This window comes from Eupeodes corollae, chromosome 2 (assembly GCF_945859685.1).
Source record: "Eupeodes corollae chromosome 2, idEupCoro1.1, whole genome shotgun sequence".
NCBI classification, from domain to species: Eukaryota; Metazoa; Arthropoda; class Insecta; order Diptera; family Syrphidae; genus Eupeodes; species Eupeodes corollae.
In genome coordinates, this window is record NC_079148.1 from 23,941,005 (window position 1) to 23,961,154 (window position 20,150).

General features: G+C 31.1%; 2 protein-coding genes across 3 annotated transcripts in view; both read right to left on the minus strand.

Annotated features, from left to right (window-relative positions):
• Positions 1–20,150, minus strand: part of LOC129947430 (UNC93-like protein) — a 191,119-nt gene that overhangs the window by 142,610 nt on the left and 28,359 nt on the right. The gene's annotated exons all lie outside the window — the stretch shown is intronic.
• LOC129947428 (adenylate cyclase type 9) overlaps positions 1–20,150 on the minus strand; it is a 79,745-nt gene that overhangs the window by 24,860 nt on the left and 34,735 nt on the right. The window contains exon 1 of one of the 2 annotated variants that reach the window (XM_056057976.1): positions 1,653–1,671. The exons of the other annotated variant lie outside the window; for it this stretch is intronic. The gene's annotated coding sequence lies outside the window, so the exon portion shown is untranslated. Of the gene's footprint in view, positions 1–1,652; positions 1,672–20,150 lie in introns of those variants that run through there. 2 annotated transcript variants of the gene reach the window in all.

A 20,150-nucleotide genomic window follows, 5' to 3' on the forward strand; every position in this document is an offset into this window, starting at 1 on the left:
GTTTTGAGAAAAACCTGATTAACAGTTTTATTACAAAAAATAAAAAGCTAACAAAAAAACAATACCAAAAGTTGGTTAAAATTTACTTTAGAATCAAATAGCTTTTCAAAAACTAATAATATTTTTTTGAAATTTTTTTTATTTCACAGAAAATATTGTTTTCGATATTCAGAAGTTTTTTTTTTATAAAAATCCAACTGTCCGTTTTTTTTCATAAAAAAATAAAATCTACAAGAAATACATAGTACGCAAATTTGGTAAAAATTGATGTTCGGTTCTTGATATCTCTCAAATTAATTTCATTAATCAAATTTGTAAAAAATTAAGAAATGCCACGAAAATTGGTAAACAAATTTTTTTTAGATTTTCAAATTAAACTATTTCTGTATATGAAAAATATTGTTGGTAATTTTAAAAATTTAAAAATTAATTCAACTGACAACGTTCTTAACCCAACACGAAATCCTACAAACTCTTAAGCAAGACAAATCGACAGACAGGATGGGAAGTTATCAGTGTGGGTCGCATTCCAGCCTCTTTTTTTCGAATGTTTTACTCTAAATCTATCAACTGAATACAAAAATGTTAAAATATTTCTTGCGATGAAAAAAAGAGCTTTAAAATCAACCTACAATTTTAAAAAAAAGTTGAAAAAAAGAACTTTAAAATTAAGCTACAATTTTAAAAAAGTGTACTTGAGCTCTCTTATCCTCCCGATTTGCTATGATCTAAAAGTAGAAGTGTTTTTAGATAGTGTTATAAGGACGTTCAAATTAAACTCACCAAAAAATGAATGTGTAAATATGGATTACAAAGGATCGAGAAAAAGATTATGGCTTGGCTTTTAACATGACGGTATCATAGGATCCTTTATTTTTCTCGAAACGAGGAAGGATACGTGACTTTAAATGGTATCAAGTGAAGGGAAATATAATCCAATAAACATTCAAATTAATGAACATAACATTTTGAAATTTTACGACTTTGATATCTCAAAAAAAGCTATAAAACTTTAAGACTTAATCTACACTTTTGACAAGGTTGAGGACAAATTTCAAGGTCTGTTGTTGCTGGAACGCTTACGGATTCGAATTTTTTAAACTCGAAAGCTTACAAGAAAAATAATCATACGAAAGGAAGAAAGAGATAAGAATATATCACCAATATCACATCCACCCTGATTTTGTTGGTGTTTATCAAGATCTAATCGAGATCATATCAAATTAGCTTTTTGTTACAAAAATACCACGAAGAATTTTGATAATTCTGTTATTCTTCGAAATTTTAATACATTTTTATCAAGAACAGAGATCACGAAAATATTTCCTTTGTCTAGCATTTATACACATATCTCAATATTTTGTTTTATTTATTCAAGCATTTTGAAATGTGGTGAAACCGTCTAAGTTTATTTAACACAAAATTTCACAAGGTGGCAGCTGATTTTTCTAGCCATTGCTATAGCTGGTTGTATGTGCAGTTCACATTTTTTTGATTTAACATTTTTGAAAACATCATTTTTTGGATCTGAAGGTATGTATAACTTCAAAAGCAAATCATTCAAAAATAAAAAAAATTGATTGAAGGATAGGTCAATAAACTATAAATACAATACAGACAGTAAACAAATTGCTTAAAAATTCAAAACTCACTTTTTAGATCCATTTTTTTTTTTTTTCTAATAATAATTATTTCGCAGCTGCATCCAGATCTTCGGATAATCGTGTGAAATTTATATTTTATGATCCACTTGGTGAAATGTAAACATTTTTCAACACCAAAATAATTCTTTCGCAAAATTATCTTTCAACAAATAATAATTAACTAAGCTTTGAGTCCGAAATAGTCCGTCCGACAAATTGATAGAAATAAGAAACAAGAGTTTTCACAATTTCAACAAAATAATTTAAATTTTAAACTTAAGCACTACATACAAATTTGAATAAAACAAATTATCATGGACAATTTTTTAAAACAACACCTTAGTATCTAAAAACGTCGTCGCGTACAGGCGTGAAAAGTACACAAGTTGATAAAATTCGATAAAATAATATGATAAGATAATAACGAAAATGCAAAATATCTACATATACCCATCTCACACATCATGGAAGAAATAAATATTTTAGTTCTTGTCTCTTTGGAAGATATAATTTAAATTATACAATAACAACAACAACACAAAAACTCTAATTAAATTATAAAAAAATTGTTTTAGTTTTATCTATGCGCGTCTAGAGCACCTTTTGACGATTGAAGATTAATTTGTAGAATATTGCTCTCTTTCGAAAAGATTAATTGAGGGTTGTTTAGATAGAAAAACCTCAAATATTATTTTACCGCAATCAGTCTTATTTTAGTACATGTTTTTTTTTTTGTTTTTGAACTTTTGTTAAATTTCAAATTGTCTGTAAAATTAAATTTAATATAAACAAATAAAACGCGAGGGAACCTATATCTTTTCTCTTTCCTGGAAATTGTTTATACAGGGTGATTCAGACTTATTTTTTAATTTGCATAATTGTTCAAAATTTGCAACTCGGTCTCACTGAACATGTGTTGATCTCGAGTCAAAAAAGTCTTGGAGGCGAGACGCAAAGTAGTACGATTTTTTACTGATGGATTTTTCTTACTTATTATTTTTGAAGAATTGATTTATCATCTGAGAAAATCGACAAAATGAAACTTGACTTGACTGAAACACTAGCTTCCGTAAAATTTGATACTGATTTGCAAACTTTAAATAGTGAAGAAATTAGAAGTATTTTATGTGTTAAGTAAGTGACCAATCTCGGCTGAAGAAGGATCCTTCCCGCTCAAACTTTTACTGTGTCCAGCTTGACGTCCAGCTGACTTTCTGAACTGACGTCAAGTTCGGTACACAAAATGTTTTAAAAAAAAGAGGCTGGGATGCGACCCACACTGATAACTTCCCATCCCGTCTGTCGATTTGTCTTGCTTAAAAGTTTGTCTTTATGTACTCGTATCAATTTTTACCAAATTTGGGTACTCTTTTTGTAGATTTTATTTTTTATATGAAAAAACGGACTGCTGGATTTTTATATAAAAATTACTGAATATTAAAAACAATATTTTCTGTGAAATAAAATAAATTTCAAGCCAATATTTTTAAGTTTTGAAAAGCTATTTGAGTCGAAAGTAAATTTTTACGAAGTTTTAGTATTGTTTTTTTTTTTTTTTTTTTGAGTTTTATTTTTTGTAACAAAAACTGTCAATTCGATTTTTTTAAATTTTACCAACAATATTTCTTATGAGATAAAATTACTTTAAAGCCAATACTTAAAATTTTTTAAGAGATATTTGAGTCAAAAATCAATTTTTACCAACTTTTATACATTTTTTTTAGGTTTTTATTTTTTGTAAAAAAAATGTCAATTCGATTTTTTCAAACTTTAATTGAATGTTGACAGCAAGATTTTTTGAAAGATAAAAGTAAATTAAAGCCAATATCTCAAAGTTTTGAAAAGATATTTGAGTCGAAAATCAATTTTTACGAACTTTTATAATTTTTTTTAGGTTTTTATTTTTTGTAAAAAAAACTGTCAATTTGATTTTTTTCAAACTTTGATTGTATGTTGAAAACAAGATTTTTTGAAAGATAAAAGTCAATTAAAGCCAATATCTCAAAGTTTTGAAAAGATATTCGAGTCGAAAATCAATTTTTACCAACTTTTATAAATTTTTTTTTAGGTTTTTATTTTTTGTAAAAAAAGCTGTCAAATTGATTTTTCTCAATATTTTTCAGAATGTTGAAAACAATATTTCTTATAAGATAAAATAAGTTTGAAGCCTAAATTTAATGTTTTTGAAAAGATATTTGAATCGATATTCAATTTTTACGAACTTTGAGTAATGTTTTTTTTTAGATTTTTATTTTTTATAAAAAAAACTGTCAATTAGATTTTTCTCAAAATTTTATCAGATGTCAAAAACATTATTCTTCGTTGCACAAAATTGTTTTAGAGATAAAATCATATTTCAGTCGTAAAATTTTGGAGGTGACAAATTTTTTTTTTCAGTTTTATTGATTTAAAAAAAAAACTGTTATATTGATTTTTTTCAAAAAATATACCTGTTTGGTATCACGTTACAATCTATTATATAAAATTTAATTCAAGTCTCTAGCGTTTTTGGTTCGTAAGATATTTAGGGTTAACCAAAATTTTCACCTTTTTTTCAAACAGCTATGGTAAAAAAACCACCCACGCAATTTTCTTGAGAGCCCTTTCTGCATCTTTCTGCCTTATTATCTGTATAAAAAAATTTATTTGAAGTCGATATCTCTTCTGGTTCTTGAGCTATGGACGACGAAAAAAACGTCGCGAACGTACGGACGTACGGACGTACGGACGTACGGACGTACGGACGTACGGACGTACGGACGTACAAACGTACGTACACACGCACGCACAGACATCTTTCTAAAAATCTTTTATTTCGACTCTAGGGACCTTGAAACGTCGAGAAATGTCAAAATTTTCAATTTGACAAATCGGACCCATTACAATAACTTCCTATGGGAAGTTAATAATGGGTTTTAGAGTTAGTTTAAAAACTTTGTTTCGGCTCACAAAATCTTACAAATCTCAGAAACTGACTTTTAATTTCTAAATTCGATTGTTTCTAATCAAGTCAAAACACAAAGTTAAGCATATTTCTTGTTTTTTTTTTTAAGAAACACCCTGCATATTTTAAAATGAATAATTTTTATTTTTATTGCAATAAAACTTTAACAAGGGCAAGTAATTTATTCGAAGATAATAAAGAAGTAAATTAAATTCAGAAATGATATTTCTAGCTGTTAAAAAGTGATGATGTGCCGAATCATTTCAAGCTGAAATGGAATGAAGTATAATGGTTGATGACTTAACAGTGCTCTATAACCAAACCATTTTGGTTGTCTCATCCGCAGCAAGAAAGTCAAATTAAAACTTTTTATTAATATCATAAAAAATGTGTGAACAAGAAAATTTGCTATGAAGAAGTTTAATACAGACAAAAAATACTTAAGTCTTTTATCCAACTAAACGACAGTAGTGCCGGAAGTACTCGTAGGTAATGACTGATAAGATAATTTTGGACTCACTGGAATCCTTGGCCCGCGAAGCGAGAAAATTGTATTTGAAGTACAAAATCTTGAATGAATAATATAATACAAAATAATGTCATCCCATTTTTTGAAAGACTATGAAATGGAAGAAATTGCTTTTAATACTTATTTGGGGTAGACTTAAAAATGTTGTCTAACTTTTGTAATTTTGTTTCTACTATTTCAACATTGGCTGATAATCATTTTAAATACCAAAAGCAGTTTCGTTAAAGCCAGTTTCATGTATGCAACAAACATTTTCTGTACTTTGAATTTGTCCAACTCTAAAAAGTGTAATTGCATTTTCATAAATTTTTTTAGAGAAATCTATAAATGTTTATTTCATTGTTAAAATTAAGGTTATAAGAAATGAAAATGCTCTAACCGCAGCACTGTTAACTTCCATAAAATTTCTCTCGATCAATTTAAACACAAGCATTTTATCTCTTAAAGGCGTTAAAGAAGAAAATCTTTTTTGATCTTTGAGAAATACCACGGTTGGGAAATAACAGCAATCTGTGAAGTGTAACTTCTAATTGTTGGGTATTTTTGTAGGATGTTGTAGTAAATTAATTTCGTTTTTGAAGAACTTATTATTACATTTTTATTAAAAAAGTTGTTTTTACTTGGTAAATGTCCAAAGATAAAAGGTTAAAAGTGACAGCTGCCTAATTAGTGGGATATTCAAATAAAACCACAATATTTTCAAAGGTCCATCCAATTACTCGGATACGCAGATGATATTGACATAATTGGAAGATCAAAGCGTGATTTCAGTGGAGCGTTTTTGAGCGTTGCGACGGAAGGTTTAGTGGTCCATGAGGGCTAGACCAAGTATATGCCGTCATCAAAAAAGGACATTGAACAACGACGTCTTGGGCAAAACCATGGACAGCTATAACTCCGATTTTGAGGTAGTTAAGGACTTTGTCTACCTAGGCACCGCTATAAACACAGACAACAACACCAGCGCTGAAATCAAACGAAGTATAACTGAAAATCGCTGCTTCTCTGGACTTAGAAGGCAATTGAATAGTAAAGTCCTCTCTCGAGCATCTTAAATCACCATCTATAAGACAATCATCTGAGCTGCGGCCTGGACCCTGTCAAAGAAAGATGAGAGCGTCTTAGGATGTTTCGAGAGAAAAATTCTTCGGGTGATTTTTGGTCCCGTACGCATAGATGGATAATGGAGGAGAAGATATAACGAGGAACTGTACGGGCTGTACAGAGACACTGACCTAGTTAGCACAGTTAAAGTCCAACTGCTTAGATGGCTGGGTCATGTATCCCGAGGCCGCGGCGGCGCAGTAGATGAAGACCGTGACTCAGGTCGCGCACGCTTAGGCTTAGGACATCAACCAACTTGGCGTGCGAAAAACCATATGCGTAATTTGATGATTTACATTATAATTTTTCAATATTATAATTTTTAAAGCAAGAACATAAATTCTACTCATTTACTTACTGTTTTACTTGAGACACCTTTTTCGAATGCAAGATTTTTATCAAGGAAAATATTATTGTGGTAGAGAACTTGATTCTAATGATTCCATCTGTCCTTACTCACAGCTTGATTTCCAGCTGAACCCTATTTGTCCTATATATCAAACTTTGAAATAATTATTAAAAGCAGATTCGCGTCAGACATAATTTACATTCCTTTAAAGACCAAACATAACAAAAGACCTCAAACAATTATTTTAGTATTAATTCAAAAACGGCCCGTTAGATTCTTCTTAAATGTTCTCTAATTTTGTTTCTTAAATTGGCTTTCAAAATAAAAAAAAAAATGTATTCGTATTACTGCAGGAGCAACCCCTTTTTGAACCGTTATTTTGTTTTTAAATTTTATCAAGAACTATTGAACCGGTTTTAATTTAAAATATCTTTGTTTCTATACAAGTTTTTATACTGTCAAAAATCTCTTATGTTGAGAAGTTAAATAACATCGAAATTTTTGAAGATAATCTTATTTTTAAATTAAATTTTTAACTTCCCCTAAAAATTTTGCGAATTTTTAAATTTAAAGTCGACTATTAAAATTAGTTTAAGAATGAGGGTTGACTCTTTGATAATAATTTCTGACGATTTAAATTATACTTTAACGCTAAAGCACTCTTTTAACTTAAAAAGCAGGTTTTTGTTTTATTATCTTTTTTAAAATATAGACCAGTATAAACCTATAGTGACTTACAACTCTCAACCATTCCTGTTTGCAAGTAATGTTGCTAGTGTTGGAGGGGACCTACAGTTTTAAACAGAATCCTAATTTGAGCTAACTTGAGAACGAACTTTTCATGACAAGAATTACTCTTGGAGGATTTGTGAATTCCTGACAAGAGACAGTATGTGGTGTGCAAAAAAAAGTTTAGATTGCACAAGTAGGGTTTGAAATCAAGATATCCTGCATGACAACCCAACGCATTAGCCAGGGGTACTACAAAATATATACTTTATCTTTTAAAAAAAATGTTTTTTGGAGAAAAAAAATAGATTTTGAGCTTGTAAATCAACAATCACGAAAGCTGTCTTGGTTTAAATTTTTAATGCATGGACCAAGTAACAACAGGTTTTTTTTTATTTTATCAAAATCTTAAAGCTCTCTTAAAGCTAGACAAAAATTCTTAGGGGTGCTCTAAGTTGAGTATTTTGGCCTGAGAACAATTTTAATACTAAATAACAAGAAATTAATCTAACACTTTCGTTGTACTCATTGTTGGGGTAGTAAGCCAAAAATATTAAGCTTTTAGTCGACGACATCGCTCTTGCAATGTGACCACTACCAAGCTTCAGCAAGAAATTATCTATTCTGTTTATGTTGGCTCTGTTGTATAGAACCTGGTTGGAATAGTAATGTTTGTATTCCTACTCTGGGGTTCTGTGTAGTCCAAGGCAACTTCACAGACATTGTCTCTCAAACACCCGAATCTTTTCCATTTGAGATGGGGTAACGTTGAATCATACGAATTATTCGCCAGAGGCTTCCGATTCAGTCCAACGATCACTAGATTTTTCCAGTTCTTTCTCCTATCCTTTGAGGTTCCATGCAGCGGAGTCCTGAACAGAATAGTTTCACATTTTTGAATGTTGATTTTCAACTTCCAGTTATCGCAATATTGCTGAATCTTATCGAAGTCACTCTGAAAAAGTGTCTTGGTGACCTCAATTTTCGGAGGCGTTCTGTACGCAATTAGGTCGTCTGCGTACGCTATCAGATCACTGGTGTAAATGCTGAATAAGATCGGCGAGTTAACCGCTCCCTGTTGAAGACCATTTTTAATATCAAAGATTGTGGTGGATGTTACATTGCAAATTTTGACAATAAACGGTCTACCATTAAGCATGTCATAAAGCAAATACAACAGTGGTTTACTTATGCCAAGTCTGTTTAACATTAGATACAGACCCTCTAAACATACGGTGTCAAAAGCCTTCTCCAAGTTAACCAGACAAGCACGCGTTGATTGTCTTTTAGATTTGTTCCAGTGGATATCAGAAACAAGCTTAGACGCAGCATGAATAGTATCATGTCCCGCCTGAAAGCCAAAGTGATTGTCCGGAATTATTTTGTTGTTCTCAGCCCACTTGGACAAGGCTCTATTTATTACCTTCTCGAATACATTACTGATAGTCGGCAGCAGACGTATAGACCGAAGATTCGCCGGATTGGAGTTGTCATTTCCCTTTATCGATAGAGGATGTACCACAGCTGTTTTCCAACGGACCAGATAATATGCATTATTCAGAACGTTGTTAACAGAATGGCATAAATGTCCACAGCTTCCTGAGGTAAATGTCGTAGTACAATGTTGGATATACCATCGACATTTGCTGACTTTTAAAAGACTCTTTGAATACAGGAACAAGTTCGTGCGACCCAGGAATGCATTTTAATGTTTAAAGTAATCCATTAACAATGAATAAACATTATTTGAAGACATAATTATATTTTCTTTTAAATGTTTTATTTTTTGGGTAAGCGCACAAAGTAATTTTATTTAAAAGAAATGGTTGCACTTTAAGGATGATGATGGTTTATTAACTTCCCATAGGAAGTTATTGTAATGGGTCCGATTTGTCAAATTGAAAATTTTGACATTTCTCGACGTTTCAAGGTCCCTAGAGTCGAAATAAAAGATTTTTAGAAAGATGTCTGTGCGTGCGTGTGTACGTACGTTTGTACGTCCGTACGTCCGTACGTCCGTACGTCCGTACGTCCGTACGTCCGTACGTCCGTACGTTCGCGACGTTTTTTTCGTTGTCCATAGCTCAAGAACCAGAAGAGATATCGACTTCAAATAAATTTTGTTATACAGATAATAAGGCAGAAAGATGCAGAAAGGGCTCTCAAGAAAATTGCGTGGGTGGTTTTTTTACTATAGCAGTTTGAAAAAATGGTGAACATTTTGGTTAACCCTAAATATCTTACGAACCAAAAACGCTAGAGACTTGAATTAAATTTTATATAATAGATTGTAACGTGATATCAAACAGGTATATTTTTTGAAAAAAATCAATATAACGGTTTTTTTTTTAAATCAACAAAACTGAAAAAAAAAATTTGTCACCTCCAAAATTTTACGACTGAAATATGATTTTATCTCTAAAACAATTTTGTGCAACGAAGAATAATGTTTTTGACATCTGATAAAATTTTGAGAAAAATCTAATTAACAATTTTTTTATAAAAAATAAAAATCTAAAAAAAAACATTACTCAAAGTTCGTAAAAATTGAATATCGATTCAAATATCTTTTCAAAGACTTAAAATTAAGGCTTTAATTTTATTTAATCTTATAAGAAATATTGTTTTCAACATTCTGAAAAATTTTGAGAAAAATCGAATTGACAGTTTTTTTACAAAAAATAAAAACTTAAAAAAACAAACGTATAAAAGTTGGTAAAAATTGATTTTCGACTCAAATATCTTCAAAACTTTGAGATATTGGCTTTTATTTACTTTTATCTTTCAAAAAATCTTGTTGTCAACATTCAGTTAAAGATTGAAAAAAATCGAATTGACAGTTTTTTTACATAAAATAAAAACCTAAAAAAAAATAATTTATAAAAGTTGTTAAAAATTGATTTTCGACTCAAATATCTTTTCAAAACTTTGAGATATTGGCTTTAATTTACTTTTATCTTTCAAAAAATCTTGCTGTCAACATTCAATTAAAGTTTGAAAAAAATCGAATTGACAGTTTTTTTTCAAAAAATAAAAACCTAAAAAAAATGTATAAAAGTTGGTAAAAATTGATTTTCGACTCAAACATCTCTTTAAAAATTTTAAGTATTGGCTTTAAAGTAATTTTATCTCATAAGAAATATTGTTGGTAAAATTTTTAAAAAATCGAATTGACAGTTTTTTTTTTACAAAAAATAAAACTCTAAAATAAAAACAATACTAAAACTTGGTAAAAATTTACTTTCGGCTAAAATAGCTTTTCAAAACTTAAAAATATTGGCTTGAAACTTATTTTATTTCACAGAAAATATTGTTTTCGATATTCAGTAATTTTAATATAAAAATCCAACTGTCCGTTTTTCATATACAAAATAAAATCTACAAAAAGAGTACGCAAATTTGGTAAAAATTGATACGAGTACATAAAGACAAACTTTTAAGCAAGACAAATCGACAGACGGGATGGGAAGTTATCAGTGTGGGTCGCATCCCAGCCTCTTTTTTATTATTCCATTTGAATAGATTTATTGAGGAAGTCAACAACACTGGAAAACGGCAAGATTTAAAATTTTGCAATTTTTCCTTTTTTTGCTAATCATATTTGTGGCTGTTTTGTTTGTTTATTTATTTGTTCAAGTTGAAAGTTCATGGTCATAATGGAGATCTTTATTTAACGTTTATTTTGATTTTGTGTGTTGCCTCACACAAAAATTTGTTTAGGTAAGAAAAGTAACTTTCTGTTTGTTTGTTTTTTCTTCCCTAAATAATGATCTACAATATAAAATGGGAAAATTCATTTTAGAGTAATTTTTGTGGTTTTTGCTAGAGGGTTCGTTTTTGTGAAGAAACGTATAAAAACACACAATGATGGAAGACTGAAATTTTCAAGAGTTCAAAGAAGATTAAAACAAAAAACTAAAAGCTGGAATATAAAAGAACAACATTTTTTCTGCAACGACTTGCCAAGATTGGTGTTCATAATTACTTGAAAGTAATGAAGTAAGTTTTTTGTATTAAAATTTGAATATAAATTCAAAACAAGACAAAAAGCTATATATTAGTCTATTGAAACCTACAAAAAAAATTAGTGCCCTGAAGTTATATACAAAAAAGTACTTTATTAGTATTTAAGGTTTTGTTTCGGTTTAAAAATATACGTCTTTGGTTTCATCTTTGGCTAATTATCTCATTATGAAGGCCAAGTTCTATAAATAAGTTATCGAATAAATGTCAGGATAGTCCTTATTCTTCTTGTCTTTAAGCTTTGAGATAGACGTTAGACGATTCTTCTCTTAAAACAAAACAAAAAAAAAAACTTTAAAAAACATGTAGGCCTATTGGAATTAGCCATGATGTGTGTTGGCGTTGTAATCAACTGAATATTGAATTTTAAAAAGTTTTATTTTTAGAAAGTTTTTGTTTAGGGTTTTTCATTAAGTAGTTTCATTTTGAATACCCGCTACATTTTTTGAATTTTAATAGATGCTTAATCCCTATTTATTTCAGTTATTTCAAGCTATAAGTATACATTAAGAAACTAACTCAAACGAGGGGGGGGAATGGGTGTGGTTCAAAAGAAGTTTGAGGTTATAAGTGCTGATGTTAAAATCAAATGAATTTACCAACCGAAGCATTCGGTTAAGCGGTTCGGTAAGGCCATAAGAGACGTGGTGAGTTAGTAAATAAAACTATCAAGAGTTTTTCAGGTTGCAGGTTTAGGTGTTAAAACTAACAGTCAACTGAGTCAGAGAAAAGCCGATTCATGAACAGTGTGTCAGCAATTTCTCTAAGTTCCTGTAATGAGTTGAGGTTTAACAGACGTAGGCGATCACGTTAAGGGGGTTAGAAATTCTAGTTAAGGGTCACATAATAGTCCGAAATTCCTTAAGCTTTCTACTATATGTACGAAGATAGTAATGACGGGGAGGTATTTAAGAGCGTTGCAGGGAAGAGATTAGTATCTGACATTTGGTAATGTTGAGCTTTAGGACATTTTTGGAACATTAGGTTGAGAAATTGAAGAGATATGTTTTGAGAAGAGAAATCTTCACGAGCTGCAATGATTTTGAAAAATTTAGTATCATCATCAGCGTTTAAGGATATTTGATAATGTTTAATGACTATGTCAATGTAATTAATTGTTAGTATAAAGAAAAGAGAGCCAAAAAGAATACCCTGAGGAACACCAAAAGTGATTAGAATAGGATTGGAACTAGCTGATCTAAATTGAACATAATATTCACGATTTTCAAGATAAGAACTAATTCATTTCATTAAAAGAGGTTCAGAGCCTAAGGAGGAAAAATTTTGCTGAAGTCAGTGGCGACCATATCAACTTTATTCCCGTTTTCTAAGGCTTTTAAAGTGAATGAAACAAACTGTACAATGTTTGTGGTGATAGATCTAGTTTGTAAGAAACCGTGCTATGCTGGGGTTGTTAGAGATCTGCAACGGAACCTGACGAGTTCATAAAGAAAAATTTCAAAAAATTTTGTGATAGGAGAAAGTTTAGCAATTGGTCGATAGTTTCACATCTCTTCTTGCGATACCTTCTTGTGAATTGGATTTATAAAAGATGTTTTCCATATTTTAGGAAATGTTTCTTGAGATAAAAATAATTGAAAAATTTTAGATAGAGGAGTTGAAAGAGAAGAAAAAAAAAGGCAGGAAGACTTTTAAGGGCGGGTACTATTTGGCAACTTTCATTATTTTGACAATTGACAAGTAAAAACTGCGCCAAAAGCAAAAATTGGAAAATATGTATCTACTTTTTGAGAAACTTTGCATAGCTTGAAAAATATGTTGAAAATAATAATTGTCCTGCTAAACTTTTGACTTCCAGTTAATTGTCTTCTGCTCTAAATTTATTTCAAAACTTTTAACCGAATCCACGAATCTCTAAGAATGTTAAACTTATGTTGTTCCCATTTAATAGGTTTTCCGATACCAAAATTTTAAACTTCAATTAGAACAATCTTTTCTAAAACAAAATTGCTGTAATTTTCTTAATGAAATTTTATCCTTGTGTATGTGTTCTTAAATTCTCAACTACATACAAATAAATATTCATATGTATAAAAATCTATAGGTAAGTTTATTTTTGCATGTAAGGATATAAGAGAGTTAAGAACTTTAATAAGTTGGGATAAACCTCATTCAAGAGAATATGAAGCTTAAGTTTAACATGAACCACTAAGCATAAGGATATTTAACGTGACTATGTCATATAAATCTGGGTTAATTGGTGGAGTTTTTGTTTTCCTCGTTTTGTTTTAATAACGATGACGACGACAACATTGGTTGCAACAGAATGTCTACAACGACGCGACGACAAGAGACGATACGATTACAAAAACAGGGTGCATGTGACCTGAGAATGTCTGCAGTATACTTGCGCCTTCTAAGAAAAGAAACTCCGCCTAACTCTAGGTACTTGTACATATGTACATTAAGACTTTTTGTTCCTTAGGGCAAACATTGGTTTCGTGATGGAAACAAATTTAGATGGAAGAAGCAATTTTCTTGAAAGTTTCTGGTTCAAATGCGGATGGAGGAAGGTGTTTTAAATAACTAACTTTAAAGTTCCTTGGTTGACAGAAGACTGGTTACAGACTTAAAAATAAAAGCTAAAGTCGAATTTTGCTTTCAAACTAAATATAAATCAATAAACTCATATTTTATCCAATGGAAACTAAAAAGAATCAAGAATTAAAAAGAAATTGATCTTACTTACCAATGGAAAAAGAAATAAGAAAACCTAAGAAAGAGATAGAGGAGCAATTCTGTCTTTGATATTTAACAACAAAAATGAGTGAAAGCGAGATAAGAGATGAAACATTGAGTCGTTTCAAAAGAATCCATTGGGAACACATCCAATTTTTGTTTGTTGGTAACTTTTTTTTTGTACCTAAATGTTTTTAGATTTTCGGCTTTCGGTGAGAAAATGATAATAAAAACATAAACAATTTTTTTAATATACATAATTCGAACTTTTCATTCAAACTAATATTTTGTCGATAAGAGAAATGGCAAGACTTTCGAATTATAAAGGTGACTTTTAGTAAATTGTTTGAACTGTCAAAATAAAAATTACGGATATTTTTCTTTGTACGAGTATAGTGCGTTCAAAGCATCAAAGTTTATGTCAATGTTTTTGTTAATATGAGGATTTCCGAATGTTTAGAGCACGCCTTTTGAAATCGAAAATAAAGAACGAGCATTCTGAGTAAAAGTCTGAAGATAATAAATGTCAAGTGTGTGCGATGAGGGTAAAATAAAAAATCTAAGAGCAACAAAAATGGCGTGGAAAGTTTTTTTGTTTTGTGAACTTGATTACTCAAATGAACAAAATATATGATCATATTGTTGATTCTTAAATCTAAGGAAAATGTTCAAAACCTAAACATTTTTAACTCAAATGATTGTTTTCACCGGAAACCATAAATGTCAATTCTTGACTATTAAATGTCAAATGCATTTCAAATGGAAATTTGAGTGTTCAGACAACGTTAAGAGCGTTTTCAAAGTGCTCAGAAGACTCATCAGAGTTCAGCGAGCACTAACGCCTGAAACAAACTTCGTTGGGTTTTGTTTTTGCCATTTAAAAGTCAGCTCCTTATTGTATCTTATTTAACGGTCCCTTTCTATGTGAACAAGACCATAAATCGCCCGAAGAATTAGGTTCAACCATCCAATTGACCCAACAGAAGTCAATGGAGCCAGCACTGACGACCAAGGCACGTTGAATTGAATTGTTATTTTTGTAGGTTTGTTTTGTTATGCTTTTTTATCTTAACCACCCCGATGACGGACGACTACGGCGACGTTTTCAAGGGTGGATTCAGATAAAGAGGGTTGGATGTACAGGTTGGAGGTGGGAAGGTGTTTTTGGATAGTATGTCAAGGGAATCTTTGTTGACTTGGTCAACATCAGCAGTATGAAAAAGTATACAAACATATTCGCATAAGACACAAATATGGAATACGTTTAAAATGATACGAAGGGTATATTGTTGAAAATGAATTAATTATAATAAAGTGGTTGATTTGTCAGCCAACAGACAATGACGACCGACTACGACGACGACGATGAGAGGATTGAAATTATTTAATATACAGGAAAAGACAGACTTTTCGAGGTTAAAAGCAAAGACGGCGGCGTGTCGCGAAATTATACAAACTGACAAGTACGCATTTCTATTTAATGAAAAAGCTATAAATTCAAAAAAAGGAAAATATTTTTCTCCCTTGAGGGACGACAATGGCGAATACTTAAACGCGTATAAAATAAAAAAAATATAAAACACTTCTTTCCTTTTTATTATTCGTTTGTTGTTGGTTTAGGTTATGAGGAGTAATTTTGACGGCTTTTAGTGAAGATTAATAAAAAAAGTATATATTTATAATAAACACGTAAAAAACACACGAATATACTCACCGTAAACGAATGTATGCTCGAAAAAAAATAGACCTCAATTTTATTGAGATATCACATGTTACACATTGTTTTTTATGGCAAATTATTTTTTATCGACTGATTATAGTTTCAATACTAGTGAAAAAAAATAATCTCAATTTTATTCGAGAAATTATTTTAAAGTGTAAACAGTATTAGCAATTCAACTAAAAGTTGCTGTTGAATTTGAATATTTTAGGCATTTTTTTGGTTTTTGGCGTAAGTAATGATGAATTTAAGTGACTGTTTATGAAAGTTTGACATTCATGTGTGCAGACTCTTATTATACTACTTATAGTAAAAAGCTCAGGTCATAACCATATTAGTTAGATTGGGTTATATATCATCAAACACGCGATTTGAAATTTCTACAAATAGCTACACAATAGGGTAGTCGTCTGAAACCTCAAAAAAAAGCAGGAATTTTAGTTTTTTGATGATTTTAGGTCATTTTCTTTATTCTAACTAAACCTAACATCTTTTCTATTTTTTGATGTATGCAGCCATTTAAATGAGAAATCTTAACTCACCCCAAAACAGAGGCCATTTTCTAAAACGTCAAGTCAAAGTCAATTTGATTTCCATTAGTCAAACATGCAGTTGTCCTGCTTTCACAGACAATTTTATGATAATCAATTTTCTTGTAAACTTAGCGTAGGTTCAGACAACTTAAAGGGTTTCACCCACTTTTTCAAGTGTTATTTATTTCAAAGTCGGAACTTTATTTCAATATTCCTGTTTTAATTTGACAGATAATTGTTTTTTATACAAATTTAAATGAAATAAAAAAAATAATAATAAATAACCGATTAATAAAGTGTAACTTTTGGTAAAGTGAACAAAATCTGACCAGCTGATAGTTTGAGACAAGTACACTCTTGAAAATAAAAGAGATTTGTATTTACTTACTTTTCAGTCAACTTTCCAACTAAGTTGTCTTAATTGGAAGGCCACTTTTTGGTAGGTGGCCAATCAAATACTAGAAACTTGCTTAACTTTCAAGTTTCTTATGTTGTCGATTACAGATTTTGACATTATTAATATGATAGAAATGTCAAATTTGACACTTGCAGGGCTTCTTATCGAATACTGTAATCAGTGTTTTAAAAAGCTTACGTGTTTTTCCGTACACCGATTTTCTTTCCGCCAGTTTCGGCATAAAATATTCCCATAAGAAATAAAGGCTTTTTCAATTGGCGCGGGTAGATGTTGGCGCCACGTGGCGGCCATTTGGTTTTGGTGACATCTGTCAAATCCTTGTTAATTATTCAGTTGCTCGTGGCAAATCATTAAAACTGTATTATAAATGAGTGTTCGTTGACGCAAACGTTGCGCGTATTGCACCTATTTTACATTAGCCTTGGTGGCAGTCGACTATTCAACGTTTGGTTGCCAAATTTGAGACTACCGGTTTAATAAACAATCAGCCAACACCCGTACGTCCAAGGAACGCAAGACCGGCCGAGAACATCGCCACGGTCCTTGGTGACGACATGTGGTTCCATAAGGACGGTGGCGCTTCGTGCCACACAGCAAACGTCACGATTGAAATTTGCATAAACGGTTTGAGGGTATGGCTATCTCAAAAGTTAAAAAGTCATGTGATTTGACCCCGCTAGACTCTTTTTTCTGTGGGGTTTCTTAAAGTCGCAGGTCTTTGCTTGCAAATGCAAGCGATTTATTTATCATTTCTAAATCTGTTAGTTTTCACCTTTGAAAGCGAAGTACGTTAGGTTTCGCCTAGGAATGCGAAACAAGTAAGTTTTCGTCTAGAAATCAGCTTTCACCTTAAAAGAAGGAAGGGTTATTCCTAGCCTTCAAATTGAAGTCCGCTGTGTTGTTGTTATAACATGTGTGTGAAGTTTTCGACTCAGACTCAGCTTCCCTCAGTCCTTAAATAACATTTTCCAAAGCCAATTTTACTACAGGATTTAACGTCGCGCTCAATTTACCGCAGCAATAAAAGCGCAACCAATCATTCCTACGCATTAAAATGCTGCGGCGAAACTCGGCTTTATAACAAATTCTATTTATGTGCTGAATCCTTTGACCATGGAAAGCGAAAATACTTTTCTTAATCGGAAAAACGAGACAAAAGTCCCGTAAACTCGAATCAAAAGTTCGTAGTATTTAATTCCAGGATGCAAATTTGTAGTTCAAGCTAAAAAAAACAACGACTGATAGCTATGATTGCCAGTGACATAAAACAATTTTTCAGAAATGCTATCCTTCAAACTTCGAGTTAAAAAACTAAGCCATGAATATGAAGAACAAGGTTGGAGCTTATAGTTTTTGAAAAGCAAGTACATTAATCTCTTAAACTCGACAGTACAAATAAAAAAAGAAACGTTTATTTATGGAGAAACATTCAATGACAAAAAATGGTGAAGCTTTAGTTCTTAACTTCCATATTTTATCTTAAAAATGAAAACCAATATGAAAGAAAATATTGTTATTCATTTAAGAAGCAACAGCTTTTCTTTTAATTCAATGGATATACGATAATTCAATTACATCATTATTTCCCAACATTAAGTTATAAAATAATTTATTATTAAAAAACCCGCTTATTGAAAGGGGAACCATCCAACCAAGCAAAATTTCAAATCTTCTCACTCCAATGATATTAATAACATCTCAAGACAATGAAGAACATCTGCTTCGTATTCTTATTGATAAGAACCTATAAAAACATAAGAAATTCAATAGAGAGCCTCTTGGGGTATTATGAGCCAACTACAAAGTCCAAATAAATGTAAGGATTCATTTAAATTGATATTCATTTATATTTATTTCCCAAAGAAAAAAGGAACAATCTGCCGAACGCAATCTTCTGTACCTACAACTAACGCGTATTTTAGCTTTCTCGAGAATTCCTTGGAGTACGTACATAGTACCTATTTGCACTTGTTTCAAAATTTGCTCCCAAAATTATAACCCTGAAAATAAATTATTCACTATTTTGTTATAACGTGGAGATCGCAAAGGGTGTAGGTTAGGTTCAAAGTTTGGGAAGAGGTAAAAGTATCATTCTGGTCAGGAGGAGGACGACGACAAAGCTTAGGTACTAGCTAAACTGATGCGGCAAAAAATTATTCTGTATAATTTTCTTTTTTTTGAGTACACTACATCAGGCACTACTTGTCCCGTGAGCCTGCCAACAACATCCTGTGGGTATTACAATAGAATAGCATTTGATTTTTGTTTTGTTTTTATTTTTGGAAGAGGGTGTTTCGTTATTTAAATTGAATTTGGAATTACTCAGAGAATATCATAAAAAAACTTTTGTGATTTCCAAGTGAAGGATTGGAGAGGTTCTAAACATTGTAAAATACACCTGAAGTATTTGAAAATTTCTTGGAAGAAACAGTGTCCTCGCGGCTTTAGGGATTCGTGTGAATTTTGTATGAATATTTTTGGGAGTTGGCAGTTGGGACACCCTGTGCATGAATAAAATATTCGCTTGCATATATGAGTCGAGTGTAATGCGAACATACTCGCATATAAATTTATGTAGGGTATAACAAACATTTTGTTAGTAAAATACTTTTCATATTTCTTTTATATGCACACAAAGGATGCCAAGGGAACAAAAATCGATTTTATTTGTTCGCCTCCGCCTCGCGCCGCCGGCACCACCAGCCTCATATTTTGTGGTCGTCGTCGTATGCTGCGATTATTATAGGAATATAGGAACTGCGGCAGGAACAAACCACAGGTACTTACATATATAAAAATAGCAAACAATAGGAATGCGTTTACTAAAATATCAGCGGGATTATGATTAAAATAGACGATCCGTACAAAAAAATAATTGTTTTGTTACAAAAATGAAATTGACTTTGTCGTCGGAGGAGCTTCCAACTTTTTGTTTGTTGATTTTAGCTCTTGTTTAGCTTTTCCCGAGGTAACATGAAGGTGGCAAGCAAAGGAAAGTGTTATACAGTTGTACAGTTCGAATCACTCAGATAGGCTCACACAGTTTTTGAAATACCCTTATTATTATAAATACCCAAACCCTTAATAATAACATAAATTGTCTTTCCAAGTAATTTGAATTCCAAATAATCAATAAATAGAAGTTAAAGTCAAGGTTAACATTTGCATTCAAATAAAGATTTCGTGCATTTTTCTGAATTTGATGTGTTTTTTTTTGAAAAACTTTTCCATAGCTTTTAAAAAATCACCCCATTCTAAATTTTTAAACAGAAACTGAAACAAATGCAAAATTAGTTTAAAAAAACATGTCAAACGATTTTCAAAAACTTCGAGATAATCAAATCGTGATACCAGAGCTGGCTACACTCACCCTATAAGTAGTGTAAAGCAATATAAATTTAATAAGCTTTGAATACCGGCAGGCATTTTTTGTATCAAGAAACACCTTCGAATATTAG